Source organism: Armigeres subalbatus, chromosome 3, assembly GCF_024139115.2.
Source record: "Armigeres subalbatus isolate Guangzhou_Male chromosome 3, GZ_Asu_2, whole genome shotgun sequence".
NCBI lineage: Eukaryota > Metazoa > Arthropoda > Insecta > Diptera > Culicidae > Armigeres > Armigeres subalbatus.
The window spans coordinates 23,098,636-23,117,836 of NC_085141.1; the positions used below are offsets into that span (position 1 = coordinate 23,098,636).

The 19,201-nt window shown below is 44.3% G+C and overlaps 1 protein-coding gene across 1 annotated transcript in view; it reads left to right on the forward strand.

The window, feature by feature from the left end:
- The window catches only part of LOC134220197 (G-patch domain and KOW motifs-containing protein-like), a 128,333-nt gene that overhangs the window by 64,624 nt on the left and 44,508 nt on the right, over positions 1-19,201 (forward strand). The window lies entirely within an intron of this gene.

The window sequence follows — 19,201 nt, forward strand, 5'->3', positions numbered from 1 at the left end:
TAACATGTAATTGTCACTTTCAATACTGGAATATGAATGATTTGTGATTTTTAAGAAATCGTTTCAATCGTACCTATCGAATGTTTACTGGTTGAGAATCGAGGGCGGAAAAACAGCCATTGAAGATTCGCGCATTGTAAAACAATATTATCATAGATAAGTCAGGATTTCTATACGCAAGACCAGCGCGAGCGTGCGCGTGGCTAGCAATGATTAGAGTGACGGTGCTTTGCCATAAATTTGATAACAGCTTGATAGCAAATATCCGTGTGAAAACTTGGAAAATATCAGTTACGTCCTTCATTGGGTCATACAAATATTCACCTGGTCATTGTTACCTCCGTGTATTGGTAATTTGACACGATTAGATAGAATATTTATTTTTTCTGAGAAGAGTTGAGGAATCACTTATCAAAAAAAAAACAAAGAAGACTCTATGACCCAGTATTTTTGGTGTTAGTGGTTTTTGCACATTTTCGGATTTTTGAAACCAAATGGATTCGATTGCGCTTTAACAATGAGTCAGAAGTAAGGCGCCTTCGTCTTCTTTTTTGGATTACAAAAAACAAGTTTTACTTTTCTCGTTGTGTGTGTGTGTGTTTTTCTTCCCAAGCAATGGAGGGGGAATCTGCTCATCAGACATCCTGGGTTGTCCAGGAAGTGCGGAGTTAGGGACTACCTCCAACAGCAAACGAGGGAGGCAGGACTACATCCCCGCTAAACCGTTTCCATTGCCGCCAATCCCATAGTCCCTTCGGTACAACCAGAAAGTAATGCTTCAAAGGGGGGCCAGTGCACAACGCACCCTCCAGGTTAGCTGCGTGTCCTTGCAGCATCGAACATCGTGACTCGCTTTTTTAGAAGAACACCATGGTATCGTGCCACCGCATTGCCGGCTTTCCAGGTGGCCTTACCACGCCCTATGTCCTCGGAAGGTGGGAAGGGTCGACTTCGAGCCTGCTTCCCTCTGCACGACTGGTATCAAGAATGATGATGCCGCGTGCACCCCAAATTGACCTATCTGCGATAGGGTCTATTCGCCAACACACAGAGGGACTTGCCAGCGCGGTGCCTACGCCTGCCCCAGCCTTGACGAGGAGCCCTTTCCGTCCTCGGGCTCGGAACCCGCCCGGTTGACCGTCGCCGCGAAAGCGACGATACCATGTTGTTCTTCGCGCGGCCCCTTGTTCGATAAAAGGATCGAGTTCGACCACAGGGCATGACCACAGGTATAACCCATGAAGCCGACTCAGATCCCTTGGACCACCTCTTATTTGCGCCTGAACTAGCCATCCTTGAGTCCACGCGCCACCTTCTGTGTAGCTCCGAGACGATTTGGGCGATAGCCGATAAAACGGCGTTCCAGCCAACTTCATCTTTACACATCCTCCGAACTAGGTTGTCCGGGGTAGTGTCCAGACCACATGTGGCAAGCATGTGGTCACGCATTGCGCGAAAACGTGGGCACACGAACAACACGTGTTCCGCCGTTTCCTCTAAACCTGCGCACACCAAGCACTCGGGCGAGGCCGAGCAAGCCAACTGCGTTACCTGCACTGTGATTTTGCAGCACGCTTAAACGCCGGGCACTTCGAACCCCCCATGGGGTGGTTGCTGTTCACAGCTTTGCTGGAACAAATCAAACAATTGGGAGGGTTCGTGCAGCATTGTGCCTTATGTCCCTCCAATCCGCAGCGTCGATAGAGCTTGCTTCTGTCAGGGCCTTTGCAGTCCCATTGCTTGTGCCCCAGGTTCCAGGCACTTGAAGCAAACTTCGGGTTGCTCGTATATGCCCACAGGGCAAACCGACCATCCCACCTTGACGCTCCCTAACTTGACTACCTTGGAGGCATCCGCTGCAGATAGCCGAACCAATGCTACCTGTGTCCCTGCCGGACCTTTCCGTAGCCGAACGGCTGCGGTGGGCGTCTCCACTTCACACTGTCGCCGCAGTGCCGTGACGAGCTCTTCGACTTCGATGATCTCGTCCAGGTCTTTAACCCTTAGATTCATCTGTCGTGAGTGCCCTCACCTTGACCGTCTCGCCTAGGACTTCCTCCGCCAACTTCTTGTAGGCGGCGCCCTTTTGCGAGACGCCCCGCTTCAGCTCGAGGGTAATCTCGCCCATCCGGGTACGTCTTATTCGACGTACGTCGGCGCCGAGTTCACCGAGCTTGACGTCATTCCTCATAGCCTTCAAGACGTCCGAGTACTTAGCCTCGTCTGTCTTGATGACTAGGGCATTGCACCTGGAGCGATTGGCGCCTACCCTAGACTTCTTGCTACCCTCATTCGCCTGGGCCTTCTTTTCGGCCCTTGACGTTTTCGGTTTCCCTTTTGTTCTTGACCAGGGTCCAGGAGGCCTCCTCTATTTCCCTGGTCTGGTGCGGCTGAGAGCTCTGCCGTAACCCCTTACCGCCATCTTTCCTGGGTGGACGGACCTTTCCAGGTCCTTCTTCCCCCGGTTTGGGAGGTACCTGGCCGGGGTTCAGCTTCCCAGCCCCACTACCCTTGTTCGGGGTAGTAACCCTCCGCGTTTTGGAGCGGCCCCCAGGGAACTCATCGCCTGGAGACTGTCTCCCCCGTTTTTGTGTCTGCTCCGTTGGAGCAGTGACCCCCGATGTGCCCGCGAATACTTGAGCCTCAGTCTGGGTAGACTTTGGCACCACCGTCTTCGCTGGCACGCCCTCGGTCGATTCGACCTTGCCCGAGTCCGCGAATCCTTGGGCCTCAGTCTGGGTAGACCTCGACTCCACGGATTTCACGGGTTTACACTTGGCCGTCCCGACTGCCCTCTCCAGCTTGGCGTCCAACATCGACTTTCGAAGTTTCAGCAAGCTCCTCTTGAGGTCCTTACTGGTATTATGCTTCGATCACCCTACTGTCATCGCCTATCTCTCCAATGAGAAAAAATGGTGGCTAACATCTCTGGGGTTAGTGCGCGGTGGGCCCACTGACAATTCAAAATTAGTAAACAAAAACATCATTTCAGGACTAATTTTCTGTGATGGAGTAATTGTTGTTAAGCGATTTGAATGAATTTATTATTATTATCGTTATATACCACGTATTCCGTGCCGTGAAAAATGTGTTCGATTTTCAATTTAATTGTAATAAGACCGCCATTCAACACAACACGGTTAGTACGGTGCAAAACAAATTTCAATATTTGGTAACAATATTGTATCAGAAAATAACGTCCACAGCAAAATAATAACGTGAATTTTATGCTGGAGTCAGAAGCATAGCTGTGTGTCATCCGGCTGGCTTCGATGACGCAAAGTCGATGATGGCGTCCAGCTGTTCCATCGCCACTTCGAAGGCCGAAAGCCCATCGCGTTTGCGGTTCATCGCCTTCACAAGCCATGGCCCGTCTATTACCTCTACCGGCCTAACCTGGTTGATGGCTAAGTGACCCACGCTGGCGCTGCGCACCGAGCAGCCGACTATTGCTTCTGGCCTCCTAGGCGGAGACCTGAACAACCCACCTCTTGCCAAGGGATTGTCGCCTACACTACTACCACTAATTGAAGAATTAACTTGTTTTTCCATTTTGGTCCCACGAGTTGCTCGGGAAATGAGGTCCACCACGCCATAGCCCAGCATGACGCGGTAAGGGACAATTACTGTGGAGGGTGCCCAGATAGGCTCCCAGATAGGCCCCACAGGCTCCGTTAAAGGCCTAGCTCATTATTTCACCCCCCCTGGCCATGCATCCCCTCGGCACGGGTCGCTTAACGCCTTGGGATTAGGGGTTAGGGACGATGGTCCCTTTGATCGCACCCACTCACTCTAGCTGATGTCAGAAGGACAACAGTGCCCAGGCTGCACTACCAGCTAAGTACAAAACCCTTAGCTGGCGGTCGATTGTCATCGGAAGACCCGTGGAAGCGTGAGATTGGAACTTGTGAGGACTAGAGCTGTGTAGGTCGCTACTTCCCAGATGTCAACTCACCTTTTCGTAGCCCAGTGTGTGTGTGTGTGTGTGTGTGTGTGTGTGTGTGTGTGTGTGTGTGTGTGTGTGTGTGTGTGTGTGCGTGTGTGCGTGTGTGTGTGTGTGTGTGTGTGTGTGTGTGTGTGTGTGTGTGTGTGTGTGTGTGTGTGTGTGTGTGTGTGTGTGTGTGTGTGTGTGTGTGTGTGTGTGTGTGTGTGTGTGTGTGTGTGTTTTAAGGCTTTGGGAAAATCTGCGCGACAGACACCTGAGCATCCACACTATGCTTGGAAGCGAACAGGGATGGGGTCCTCCCGACCTGCTAAAAATGTGCCTCCCGGATATACCGGTTCCCTTATCCTCCTTGCCTCGATCCCCCGGGACCACGGGATGCTGCGACTACTTCGAAAAAATAGAAATTGTTGTTGGAATTTTCATAAGAAATTTATTCTAATTGGCACGAGATTTTTTTTTAAATTGCCGTGGAAAGTTCTACGGAATTTTCCAGAATTTACACAGGGTTACTACTACTTGAAAAATCTGGAAAAATGCTGGAATTATCAGAGAATTTCTGACACAATTAGGGAATATTCAAACATGAAAAAAATAACAAATATACGACTTTTGATAAGAAAATTATTTTGAGCTTTTAGTGGAATGTTTTCACCTGTCATAAGACGAGTTTATACAATCCCATTGAATTCCACCACTTAATTGTATCTTGACAGATACGTATTTCGACCTCAACAGTAAGGCCGTCTTCAGTGTCTCGTACTTGACTCGACCCGAGTCAAGTACGAGACACTGAAGACGGCCTTACTGCAGAATTAATAAGACTGTCAATTCAAAAAATTGCTTTGCGAAAATACGGTATGGGACTAATATATGAGTGGGGCAGAATAGATGTTGGTCACATGAACTGGAGCGACATTAGCAGTTTTATACTTTTTCATCATCTGTATTTCCGAACGAATTTCTAAAGGAATTCCTTAAAACATTTCCGATGAATCTGATATGAACCAGCCGTGGGCTGAAAATCTTATTAATAAAGACATTAAAATTTCCGAGAAATGTGCTAAAGGAACTCGTAAAAAAAATTACAAAGGAATCGTCAAATGATTTTCTGAAGGAATATCCGTACGAAGTTCTGAAGGAATTCCCGAAGAAAGTCCCAAACAAATCGGCACCAACATTTCAAAAGGGCGAAACTGTTTTTGTAAACAAGAGCTGCTCACGTCGCTGGTGGGCTAATTTGAGCCAACCCACGCAATTCAACACCACTGATGGAAGCAGCGATTCCTCTTCTTTCATTCAATGGCGCTGGATTGCATGGGTGGCCACAAATAAGCCCGCCAGCGACGTGAGAAGCTCTTGTTTACAAAAGCAGTTTCGCCCTATTGAAATGTTGGTGCCGAAATTTCCGGAACAATTCTTGAAGAAGTTTACTAAAGTTCATCTAAAGAAATTTGTAATTAAAATCGATCGAATTTTCGAAGAAATTTTAAAAGAATATCTGCAAAAATTTCAAAAAAAAGGGGAACTATTCCGTTTTCCATCTCACTGAACATATTAGTGAACATTATATTCATCTCATCGCAAAACAAAGAAATACAGCACCAATCTTGTCGCTTCTTTATGCTAACAAGCGTGCTCACTGGTGAAAAAAATCACAAAAATTAGAAACAAATCAAATTCCTTTTCATTGCTTTGTTTTTGATGGGGTGGAAATAGTAGCTATGGGATGAAATGGCGAACCGTTCCCCTATTTTACGAAGGATACCTAAAGGAATTTTTCTATGGAATTCTAGAGGAAGTTCCGAAGGAATTCCTGAGGGAAATTTTTTCGAATCAATTCTTAGAATGTCTCTTTGAAGAAATTTCCAATTTCATTTCCTGGAGGAATTTTCAAAGGAATATTTTTAATTGAATGATTGAAGCAATTTCTGGATGAACTAATTTACGAGTCAGGGCCATAAAGCAAAATCATGCAGGCTGCGTTCGATTCCCGATCAGGTCTAGGAAATTTTCGGGTTGGATTTTTTTTTCTAAGTCACACTGAGCACTTCAATTGAACCTACCTATTAAATATGTTAATTATTCGACGCATTTTAATAATACTGGTATATAAATTGATACCACTACCAGAAAAATTTAAGTTAGTCGGTCGGGGTTATGATGATTCGCACCAAGTACCAAAAAGAAATTACTCAATTTTACGCACAAAATAATGTGTAGCGATTCTAATTATTATGATGTCTCGATTAAGTATTATTCACATAAAAACTTTTTTTTTGTATTACATATATCTATGTTTGTATGTTTATTATATCTGTTTTACGAGCATAACATTACAATGCAAAATTGCTTGGTATGGTTTAGCAGAACCTCGGCCAGCTCAGGCTTGCCTTTTTCAAGATAAATATGGAAAAGCAATAGTTACTACTATGAAAAGTGGGTTACTACTATACACTACAGCCTGAATAACATGTTATTCAAATTATCTACAAAAGAAAGCTCATCAAGATAGCCGAATAACATGTTACAAGGCCCTAGTGCGAACATAGTATTAGTCGACGAATCAATTCCGTGTATTCAAAATACCGGTCAAATCTAAGTCCAGTGGACAAATATATAAAATGTAACAAACATCCCAATTATTATTAGTGCACTCATCAACGCAACGTAACACCTAATCTTACTCTTTTATCAACTTACAGTTATAACGGCAAAATTGATCGTTAATTATGCGGGTCCGGTTTTGAATTCAACAAAAGATATTTGAGTTACCAGATAAAGATTGTCGCTGTCGTCGCTGTCCGGAACATCTTTTGCTGGCGAAGATAGGGGAGCTAAATGCCAAAGAAGGAAAATCCATACGATTTGACAGCTTGGTAATTGTTCCGGACAGCAGAACAAAGGGAACCGAAGCGACAATCTTTATCTAGTAACTAAAATATCTTTTAATTCAACGTACAATCTTAAATCTGTACCGTAATTCGGGGGAGCTTTGCTCGCCGGGGCAACATTGATCAGTTTAACCAATTTCAAGAAATGAATAAATTATTATTTTCCAACCGATGCTGCCGAAACTGAATAATTTTAAAACCTGAATGGATAATGTTACTGCAAAGATTCGATAACTCGTACCAATACGGGACACCATGATCTCGGAGAAAACAGTATAAACGAAAAGCTTTTCCCAGAAATATGTCGCGTCTAGTCACTACCTTCTCATCGGGAAAATGTGCCCGCTTATTGCATGGATTCGTTGCCAAGAGGAGAGAGTCGGACGACGGTTCAACACACGTCGATTGGAAGTGATGAGGTCCCTAATTGAAGAACTAGAGACTCGTGCAGCAGATATTCCGGACGGTAGTATCGTTAAAGTCTAACGATCTGTCATCAAGAATGACTTCATCGCCTCCAGGGAAGATAATAAAGCTTGATCCACTTAGTATTTGGCCGCACGAAATAAGACATTTCTTTGCGAAAAAGTACATAAAAAGGTGGTTCAGGTTTTATTATACAGGGAATTTAGTAAACTTCGAATGAAAAAATATCGAAAAATTATTCATTAGCATTTCGGATGAATTCTCGGACTTTTCTCTCAATACCACTCGTTATTTTTTGCACAGTAGAACGGTCAACTTGATCTGCCATTTTTTCACACCACCTCTCCATATAAGATGGTTATCTGATTGTTTTGCACCATTTCTTAAGTTTCCCTCTGATAATTGCCTAATATTTTTCGTTGGGACGAAAATTTTGGCATTTTGGTGGTTTGATAGTTTTTTCAATAACGTTATTATCATTCGGTTCATACCATTCCCTTACATCCCGTCTGTAATGGCAGCTTGTTCAGGCCAAACAACACTGGACAGTCGTGTGATTGAATGGATGACAAAAATCGCTTCTGAAGACACTTTACTTACTTACTTATGGATCCTGTACACCTCCGGTGGTGCAAAGGGCCGACCTGAAAGATCTCCATCCTGAGCGTTGCCCGGCTATCGCTTTAACCTGTTGGCAGGTTAGATTTCGGTCGACTTCTTTTATTTCTTTATTGAGGCTTCGCCGCCATGAGCCTCTGGGTCTGCCTCTGCTGCCGATGTCCCGCTGGGTTCCAGTCTAATGCTTGTTTACAGATTTTGTTTCCGCCCCTACGTAGAGTGTGGCCGACCCAGCCCCACTTCCGATCCCGAATTTCTGTTGCTATCGGCCTCTGGTGACAACGACGATGGAGCTCGTTGTTTGAGATCCAGTTGTGAGGCCACCAGGCCCGAATTATATACCGCAGGCATCTGTTAATGAACAGCTGCAGCGGTTGTTCTCCACTGATACACACCATATTTCGCTGGCGTATAACAGCACAGATTTCACGTTAGAGTTGAAAATTCGTATTTTGGTGCGTTCACTTATCTGCATGTTTTTCCAGATATTTCTTAAACTCTCAAAGGCAGCCCTTGCTTTCTTGATCAGTGCGCCTATGTCGATTTTGGTACCGCCGTCTGATGCCATTTGGCTACCAAGATATTGGAAGCTTTCAACATTCTTCACTGGTTGCCCGGCTACTGTGAAACTGGAAGGAGTCACCGTGTTTCTTCTTCTTCTTCTTCTTCTTCTTCTTATTGGCATTACATCCCCACACTGGGACAGAGCCACCTCGCAGCTTAGTGTTCATTAAGCACTTCCACAGTTATTAACTGCAAGGTTTCTAAGCCAAGTTACCATTTTTGCATTCGTATATCATGAGGCTAACACGATGATACTTTTATGCCCAGGGAAGTCGAGACAATTTCCAATCCGAAAATTGCCTAGACCGGCACCGGGAATCGAACCCAGCCACCCTCAGCATGGTCTTGCTTTGTAGCCGCGCGTCTTACCGCACGGCTAAGGAGGGCCCGAGTCACCGTGTTTACATCCAACGATTTGGTTTTGTTGACGTTGATGACTAAACCTGCCGAAGAGGAGCGCTCGGCAAGGTCGTTGAGCTTACTCTGCATATCAGAGCGCCGTTGCGCGAGGAGTGCAACATCATCCGCCAATTCGAAGTCATTTAGGTGCTCCATGGTTATAGGCTGCCATAACAGCCCGCGGTTTGGTTCACGGTCAATCGCATCTACCAGAATCTCGTCGATTACGATGAGGAACAGTAACAGTGATAGAATACATCCTTGCCTCACACCAGCTACGACCCGGATAGGGTCAGACAAAACCCCATTGTGCAGCACTCTACACGAGAAGGCCTCGTACTGTGCCTCGATGAGGCCGATGATTTTCTCATGAACTCCCTTGCGTCTCAGGGTGCCCCACATATTCTCGTGATTGAGACGGTCGAAAGCTTTTTCGTAGTCAACGAATACCAAGTAAAGGGACTCTTGGAATTCGTTGACCTGCTCCAGAATGATGCGGAGCGTGACAATATGGTCCACACAGGATCTTCCGGCACGGAATCCGGCTTGCTGCCGCCAGAGAGTCGCATCAATCTTCTCCTGAATCCGGGCTAGGATAATTTTGCACAGAACTTTGAGAACGGTACACAGCAACATAATGCCTCGCCAGTTATCGCATACAGTCAGGTCAACCTTTTTGGGCACCTTCACTAAAATACCTTGCATCCAGTCGACCGGGAAAGTTGCGGTGTCCCAGATATTACGAAATAAACGATGCAGTAGTTGAGCGGATGTCATGGGGTCAGCTTTGAGCATCTCGGCTGATATGCGGTCGACCCCTGGGGCTTTATTCGATTTCATGCTTTGGATGGCTGTTTGAATCTCTAGCAGTGATGGAGCTTCGGTATTGACGCGTGTTATACATCGGATCCTAAGCAGATCATGCCGATGTGATGGAGGCCTGGCTGGCACTTGAAAAAGTTGTTCGAAGTGCTCGAACCAGCGTTTCAGTTGGTCAGTTGGGTCGGTCAATAACTGATCATTCGCGTCTTTCACAGGCATCGTTGCATTCATCTTCGCCCCACTTAAGCGTCGTGAGATATCGTAGAGGAGGCGAATGTCCCCGGTTGCGGCGGCTCTCTCTCCTTCGTCGGCCAGAGAGTCTGCCCACGCTCGCTTGTCCCGTCGAAATGAGCGTTTTACTTCCTTCTCAAGAGCCGCGTATCGTTAACGGGCTAAGACTTTGGCTCCTCTGGATTTCGATCGCTCTATCGCGGCTTTGGCTTCTCTTCGCTCCTCTATCTTTCTCCAGGTCTCATCGGTGATCCATTGTTTTCTCTGGGTGCGTAGTTCGCCCAGTTAATTCTTGCTGGTGGTGATGAAGGCATTCTTGATGGCGGTCCATTTGTCTTCCACGCTGCCACCTTCCAGAATATCTGCAGCACGCGTCTCCAGTTCTTCAACGAAGGACCGTTTCACCGTGGCATCTTCCAGTCGGCGTGTGTTGAATCGTCGTCCAACTCTTTCCTCCTGCCGACGAATCCGCGCAATGCGCAGGCGTATTTCGCCGATGAGGAGGTGATGATCAGACGCGATATCGGCACTACGTTTATTCCGTACATCAAGAAGGCTCCGTTTCCATTTTCGGCTGATGCAGATGTGGTCGATTTGATTTTCTGTAAAGCCGTCACGGGAGACCCACGTGACCTTGTAAACCGGTCGATGAGAGAAGAGCGATCCGCCGATCACCATGTCGTTATTACCACACAATTCTGTGAACAGCTCTCCGTTTTCGCTCATTTCTCCGAGACCATGGCGTCCCATAATGCGCTCAAGGTTCGAGTTGTCGGATCCGATCTTCGCATTGAAGTCGCCCAAACAGATCTTGATATCACCCTTCGGAATTCTATCTACGACGGCAGTGAGTTGACTGTAGAAGTTCTCTTTGTCTTGCAGATCGGCAGCATCGGTTGGCGCATAACATTGGATTATAGTAAAGTTTCGGACCCGTGTTCTAAATCTGGCAACGATTATCCTTTCACTTATAGGTTCTCACTTCATAAGCGCAGAATGTGCCTGAGCGCTTAGTAGGAAGCCAACTCCGCGATGCCGGGGAGCGTGTTCACCTCGTCAACCAGAGTATAGCAGAACTTGTCTCGACGGCGTTGTTTCGCGCTAAGAGTCGTCGCCGTAAAATCAGTCCGTATTCTTTCATTATCGGATTCTCGAACAAATTGATGTTTCGGGAACAGTAGGTTGATGGCCCAAGGTTCCCTATCCACCGGGATGGGGCTGCCATCTTAGGTATAGCTTCCGGGGAATAGCATTTTATACTCAGCTGCTGGATGCCAGAACAGACGCTGTTGGAGCCGCACCTCCTTGGTGAACAGACGCTCGGTCAGTTGGTTCAAATTTGTTTAAAGTCCCACCCAACACCAGGACTATGCTAGTGCGCTTTGAGCGGGACACGGTCGCTTTGATAGGGCCTGCTTGGGGACACATGCAACTTTTTATAGGAGTTCAACAGCCCACTGTCCACTGTCAAACCCCACCACATCCTAGGCAGACCCCACAGGACGCACCCTCTCACTCTAGCTGATGTCAGAAGGACAACAGTGCCCAGGCTGCACTACCAGCTAAGTACGCAACCCTTAGCTGGCGGTCAATTGTCATCGGAAGACCCGTGGAAGCGTGAGTATTGGAATTTGTGAGGACCAGACCTATGTTAGGCGCCCCTTCCCGGATGTCAACTCACCATTTCGCAGCCCCACTGAAGACACTCCTCCTTGTATATTTGCCCATTAATGGTCGCTCCAGTGATGAAAACTTTAGTTTTCTTTCCATAACTGCAGATGCTTTGACATACCATCAATTTGTGGGCAATCTTGCCTGCATAGACATACTCGAATTTTCTTGGGGCATAACCCTTCCGTTTGGCAATGTAAAACTTGTGTCCCAGGAATTGAAAGTCCATTTTAATATTAATTTCATTGTCCATCAAAATACATCAATTTTATTTCGTCAGAACTTGCTCGATCAGCATTCTTGCGCGATGTTTGGCAACCAGGTTCTGTTTCAGGGTCCTGTTGGTATGCTTACTGACATTATACGACTTGAAACCTTCGCGCCGACAGACTATTTGAGCTATGCTGTACGGCACAGTGAACCTTTTCGCTAAATCACGAAGAAAATCCCAGAATTGTTCCGAACTGCTCTGCAGACTTTCACTTGTAGTTTCTGGTCGTATGTTCCATTTCTACGGTTGTTTTGTTCCACGCGATCCAGCAATAGTGTTTCCCGATAACGTTTGACAGTTTTTACAGTCAATTTCGGTAATTTTAGATACTTTGAAATCATTGCTCCTGACCATGTTGGATTTCCAACGTGAGTGTGCAAAATTTGTTTCCATCTCTCGCGTTCCATTTCCGATAACTTTTGAACGTGAGCATCAATACTGATGAAACTTTCACCATAAATTAAACAAACCTTCCGCAACAATGTGATGTATTTCACTTCTCGGTACGATCACCAGAAGCGACGCAGTAATTGGAAAGAAACGGCCAAATACTAAGTGGGTCAAGCTGTATGGGCGAACCGCTTGAGCAGACAAAAACATTGAAACCTGGAAAAAGATAGATGAGCCAAGAGAAGCTAAAGACGCGAAAAGCGATCATAATCCATAGGAGTCAGAGTCTCAGCGTTAACGAACTTGGTTCTGGAGAAAGAAGTGGAGCGCTCATGTCGGGGACATCATCATCCTCGACGATATCTCACGGTGCCGGCGCCTTAGCGCGAGTGGTCAGCTACTGATCGACCCAACTGACCAGCTAAAACACTGGTCCGAGCAAATTCAATAACTTTTTCTAATGTCTGCTAAGCTATGACAACATCTCGGCATGATCCACCTTATGTCAGGCGTATCAATACCGATGCTCTGCCTTTGCTAGAGTTCTAAATAACCATTGAAAACATAAAATCGTACTTCCCAGGGGTAAATCGCATATCAGCCGAGATGTTCAAAGCTGAGCCCGTGGCATCCGCACAACTATGAAGGACATGTGGGACGCCAAGAGATGCAAAGGAGTTCCTGAGAATATCATCGCCATTATCGAGGCACAGTACGAAGCCTTCTCCTGTAGAGTACACGTGTTGTACAACAGGATCTTGTTCGATTCCATGTATTCTATCACCGTAACAGTTTATCAGATTTTGACCATGAGCACCTGAACAACAACAAATTGGCGGATACCGTTGCACTTCTAGCACAACGGATACGCTATTATATGCTTAACGACTTTGCCGAACGCTCCTCTCTGACAAGGCCTCAGGGTTTAATTATCAACGTCGATAAAACAAAATCGTTGGATGTAAACATGATGGTCCCTAGCAGATTTACAGTATTCGGGCAATCAGTGGAAAATATTGAAAGCTCCGAATATCTTGACGCAACCTAATGGCGTCAGGCGGCGGTTCCAAGTGCTGGTACACGCTGCATATGAAGAACATTCAACGCTGCTGGTGTTCATCAACAGATGAGTGCGGTACATAATCAGGTTAGGGCGATAGCGGCATAGTGGACGGGAAAAAGCTTTCTGTCCTAATGAAAGGAGCGAAATAGCGACGACTCGGAGGATGAAGCAAACTCAATATCTGTACCTAAATTAGCTAAAAAGGTTTTCAACTGTACTAGTGAACGTAGTGAACAACTAGTGAACGTAGCTTCATGATCACAAATTATTTTCTTTAGGGCTCCAAATGTTCTGCTATATTGAGAAAGGGCCCATTGAATATCGGTAAGATTTCTGGACGGAGTTTCGATCATTTGTAAGTGCTTGGAAAAAACACATATTAATGATAAGTGGTTATGCTTATCGATTCTAAAAATGTCTATATGGACTCTATCGAAGGGTGATTTTTCCACGGAGAAATATTAATGTTGTAGGGCTTGCGTTCGTACTTGTGTTTTGCACAAATAGAGCCTAATCTTTTTTGTCATTCCAGGCAAAAAATATGCTCTCTTAATTTGCTTTTCCATCTCTGATATTCCACGGTGGGCTCGTTCATGTTCAGTGCGGACTATTTGATCTTGTCTGTTTTCCGAAGTCACATCTTCGACGATATTTTGAGTAATGACGAAATGCAAATTTGTCAACGAAAAGTGTTCTCTGTGAACTTCTTGTATTAACTGGAATAAATTTTCAGGTGCCCGAATGGCGGTTTGAGTACCGGAGCTGTTGTATTCTTTGATAAATCTGGTTATGTTCTCTGGATCATACGACATTGCACAAATAGTTACACGGTTGAAGTTAGGAAACGGATTCTCTGTTATAATGCTATTGAAAGATGTTTGTCTGAATACTATTTGATTGCGATAACTATTGATTGCTCGTTCAGTAAAATGAAGGAATAAATCACCTGAAGTATTTGCAGAGTGATTTGTAGCCAAGGATTCTCCGTCAACGTTATTTGCGTTCGCATCTATTTTACAGCTAAGTACTTCAGACCCAACGTTCGTTTTTCCTGACCTGTAAACTATATCATAATCATAGTTTTCCAGTTCATTCCATAGTTTTTGGGCGCAATTTTTCGGATATTATCGATAGATCTAAAATCAGTAAAATCGATGGGTATTATATAAAGTCGCGTGTGATTGTTATGTTGTATTAAAAACCTCGTTTTGTTTACTTTTGATGAACAATCGATCTGTACGTGTTATGATTTCGATGACCCTGGAGGGATCGATCTTGCTTAACAAGCTGGAATTGGTTGCATGAGCCTTGCAATTATTTTCTAAAAGGTCTTATGGAATTTTTTATTGAACCATGGATATCGTAACAAATAATCTCTAACACTGTTGCACAATTAAATATGTACTAATTAATAAAAAAAATAGATCACATCACTAAACATGGTGAATCCTGATCTATGTTTTGATTTACCCCACCCAACAAACACAACTTCCTTCGCCGTCAATAACATACGAGTTCTCATACAAAACAAATGTTTCTATGGTAAGATAAAAGTGGTGCTGGACACAGACTGCATTCGAGAGGTAAGTCATATAACAAATCTGGTCCCAAAATTATTTCCAAGATGAATACTGCTATATTGCTTGACATTAATAATTTTTAACTTTTAATTATTCCAAACATAAGAATAGTGAAAGTTTGTATTCAAGTCAAAAAACCATTGGCACCGCACCTTCATTGTGTTAGTTTTTTCTTCGTCGCGATACCATGAAGGTAAAAGATTTTTTAAATTAATGTTCGCTTAAAAGTAGAACGGTCTCGAGGCCACGGATTTTTGTTCTGCTTTGTGCAGTAAGTTATTCCAATAATTAGGTGCGCGATCGGACGGGTTTGTTTAAAACAGAACGGTCTCGAGATCACGGAATTTTTGTTCTACTTAGTGCGGTCAGTAATTGAACTAATTAGTGCGCGATAGTCAAACTACACGTTATACATAGAAATCGTAAATCAAGGAAAATTACGGCATACAAAAGTGAGTAAAAAGGTTTAGTATAATTATAAACTTATTGCACGATGTTTTTCTTCATGTTCGATGACCCTAGAGGGATCGTTTTGCTTAACCCTTTTGTTACCGACAGGGTACCCGGGTACCTTTTTCGTTTTCAAGTGAAATTTTTTTAGGGTTCTGAACATTGCAGGAAATTGAAACTCCGTGACATCTTCAAACTCGGCAAAATTAAGGTTTGGGTGGTACGAAAATGAAAATCCAGTAAGGGGGGGCTGGAGGAGGGGCTTCTGAATATTTTTACCCCGTAACGTACCGACAGGGTACCCGGGTACCCACGTTTTGGTATGACCATAACTTCGTCAGTTTTCAACCGATTTGGACGATTCCGTTTGCTATGGATTAAGAAATTCATCCTCTATCCGTTCCATGTCACATAGGACCGATCCGGATTACCTGGTTACCGGAGTTCCGGATTTGCTAGACCATGTCTCAAAAATGGAGAAGTTGATCTTATAGAATCCAAATGATGATTTTTTGTACCCTGAGCTACCAGTTTCGCAGAGAATTCGAGGATTATGACTTCCCAACGTATTAGGACCACGTGATCATATGGACTCGGAACGGACATCCCGGAATAGGTTCCCGTGGGCCCTATAGTGGCCGCAAATTCATTCCTGGCAATATGGGTATAAAAAATTCTTGAAATTGTTTCGGGAACATGTGATAGTTGAAACCATAGGATGGATATGAACCGGAACGGTCATTCTGGAACAGGTTCCCGGAGGGCCCGTAGTGGCCAAAAACTCATTTTGAATAAACCCTAGCAATATGGGTATCAAAATTCTTGGAATTGTTCCGAAAACATGTTTTCCATGTAGTTGAGATCATAGGATGGATATGAACCGGAATGGTCATTCTGGAACAGGTTCCCGGAGGGCCCGAAAGGCCCATAGTGGCTAAAAACTTATTTAGAATAAACCCTGGCAATATGGGTATAAAAATTCTTGGAATTGTTCCGGAAACATAATTTCCATGTAGTTGAGACCATAGGATGGATATGAAATGGAACGGTCATCCTGTAACAGGTTCCCGGAGGGCCCGTAGTGGCCAAAAACTCGTTTAGAATAAACCCTGGCAATATGGGTATCAAAATTCTTGGAATTGTTCCGCAAACATAATTTCCATGTAGTTGAGACCATAGGATTGATATGAACCGGAACGGTCATTCTGGAACAGGTTCCCGGAGGGCCCGTAGTGACCAAAAACTCACTTAGAATAAACCCTGGCAATATGGGTATCAAAATTCTTGGATTTTTTCCGGAGACGTGTTATTCATGTAGTTCAGACCATAGGATGGATATGAACCGGAACGGTCATTCTGTAACAGGTTCCCGAAGGGTCCGTAGTGGCCAAAAACTCATTTAGAGAAAACCCTGGCAATATGGGTATCAAAATTCTTGGAATTTTTCCGGAGACATGTTATTCATGTAGTTCAGACCATAGGATGGATATGAACCGGAACGGTCATTCTGTAACAGGTTCCCGGAGGGCCCGTAGTGGCCAAAAATTCATTTAGAATAAACCCTAACAATATGGGTATCAAAATTCTTGGAATTGTTCTGGAAACATATTTTCCATGTAGTACACCATAGGATGGATATCAACCGGTGGAATAGGTTCCCCGAGCGTCCGTAGGGGCCAAACACTCATTTAGAATAAACCCTGGCAATATGGGTATCACAATTTTTGGAATTGTTCCGGAAACATGTTTTCCATGTACTTGAGACCATAGATTGGATATATACCCATATTGCCAGGGGTTCTCCCAAATGAATTTATGGTCACTGTAGGCCCTCCGGGAACCTGTTCCAAAAAGACCATTCCGGTTGATATCCATCCTATGGTCTCAACTACATGGAAAACATGTTTCCGGAACAATTCCAAGAATATTGATACCCATATTGCCAGGGATTCTACCAAATGAATTAATGATCACTTTAGGCCCTCCCCTCCGGCAACCTGTTCCAGGATGACCGGTCCGTTGTCAAACCATCCAATGGTCCAATTACTTATCAGATCATGCTTCCAAAACAATTTCATGAATTTTGATACCCATATTGCCAGGGCTTCTTCAGAATGAGTTTGTGGCCACTTTAGGCCCCACGAGAACCTGTTCCAGGATGACCGGCCCATTTTCAAACCATCCTATGGTCCAATTACTTATCAGATCATGCTTCCGATACAATTTCATGAATTTTGATACCCATATTGCCAGGGTTTCTTCAGAATAAGTTTGTGGCCACTTTAGGTCCCACGGGAACCTGCTCCAGGATGACCGGTCCGTTGTCAAACCATCCAATGGTTCAATTACTTATTAGATCATGCTTCCGAAACAATTTCATGAATTTTGATACCCATATTGCCAGGGTTTCTTCAGAATAAGTTTGTGGCCACTTTAGGCCCCACGGGAACCTGTTCCAGGATGACCGGTCCGTTGTCAAACCATCCAATGGTTCAATTACTTATTAGATCATGCTTCCGAAACAATTTCATGAATTTTGATACCCATATTGCCAGGGTTTCTTCAGAATAAGTTTGTGACCACCTTAGGCCCCACGGGAACCTGTTCCAGGATGACCGGTCCGTTGTCAAACCATCCAATGGTTCAATTACTTATCAGATCATGCTTCCAAAACAATTTCATGAATTTTGATAACCATATTGCCAGGGTTTCTTCAGAATGAGTTTGTGGCCACTTTAGGCCCCACGGGAACCTGTTCCAGGATGACCGGTCCATTGTCAAACCATCCTATGGTCCAATTACTTATCAGATCATGCTTCTGAAACAATTTCATGAATTTTGATACCCATATTGCCAGAGTTTCTTCAGAATAAGTTTGTGGCCACTTTAGGCCCGACGGGAACCTGTTTCCGGAATAACCGTTCCGGGATTAATTCATAAAATGGTCCCGTAACGTAGTTAAGTTATATTCTTTAAATTTCCAACGAAGTTTATTAGTCATCACGCAAGAAATCTTCATTTGGTTGAATATATATCTTCAATTCACACATACTTTGGGACTTGGCCCTGTTAATCCGGAATTCCGGTTACCAGGTAATCCGAATCGGTTCTCTGTAACATGTATCGAATAGCGGGTAAGTTCCTGCATCCGTAGCAACCAAAATCGTCGAAATCGGTGAAAAACTGACAATGTTATGATCATTTTAAGTCCGTGGGTACCCGGGTACCCTGTCGGTAACGTAAGGGTGTTTTTTTTGTCGGTAACAAAAGGGTTAATGATCAAAAAGTTTTGCCCAAAATTTAATAATTAAATTTTAATAATCTATCCCCACAAAATAAGTCGGAATATCAGAATGAATACATAGTCTAAAACTAAATATTGCTGCCTCTATTGGCTTGATAAATCACGAACGTTTAAGGAACAAACAATAAATAGAATAGATATAAGTATATACTCTTTCGACAGCCGGCTGGCAAGAGTTTAAATTAGAAACATATAAACAACATATGCTATGGGTCGAATTGCCAGCTTGAGGCAAACATCCTTGACCTGTCTTACCCTACCCAAACACCAACTCCGTAGAACTTATGAGGGCGTCGCCAAGTCGGGGGCCTCTCACTAAGTAAGTTCTACATCAACATTTCCTTCCATATCCCTAGTTACGGTAAAGATTTGCGTGGCCGGGAGTAGTGATCCTCATGCTTTTGTTATTTTTGTGTTAGACTGAAATCAAGAATCCCTCCCCTTCTTGATTCCTGATAGCATTCTACATAGGGATTTCAAAAGAAAAACATGAGTATCACTAGTGTCCAATCTACGAAGTATACCGTAACAACGCTAACGCTAACGCTAAATGAAAGGAGCGAAATAGCGATCTA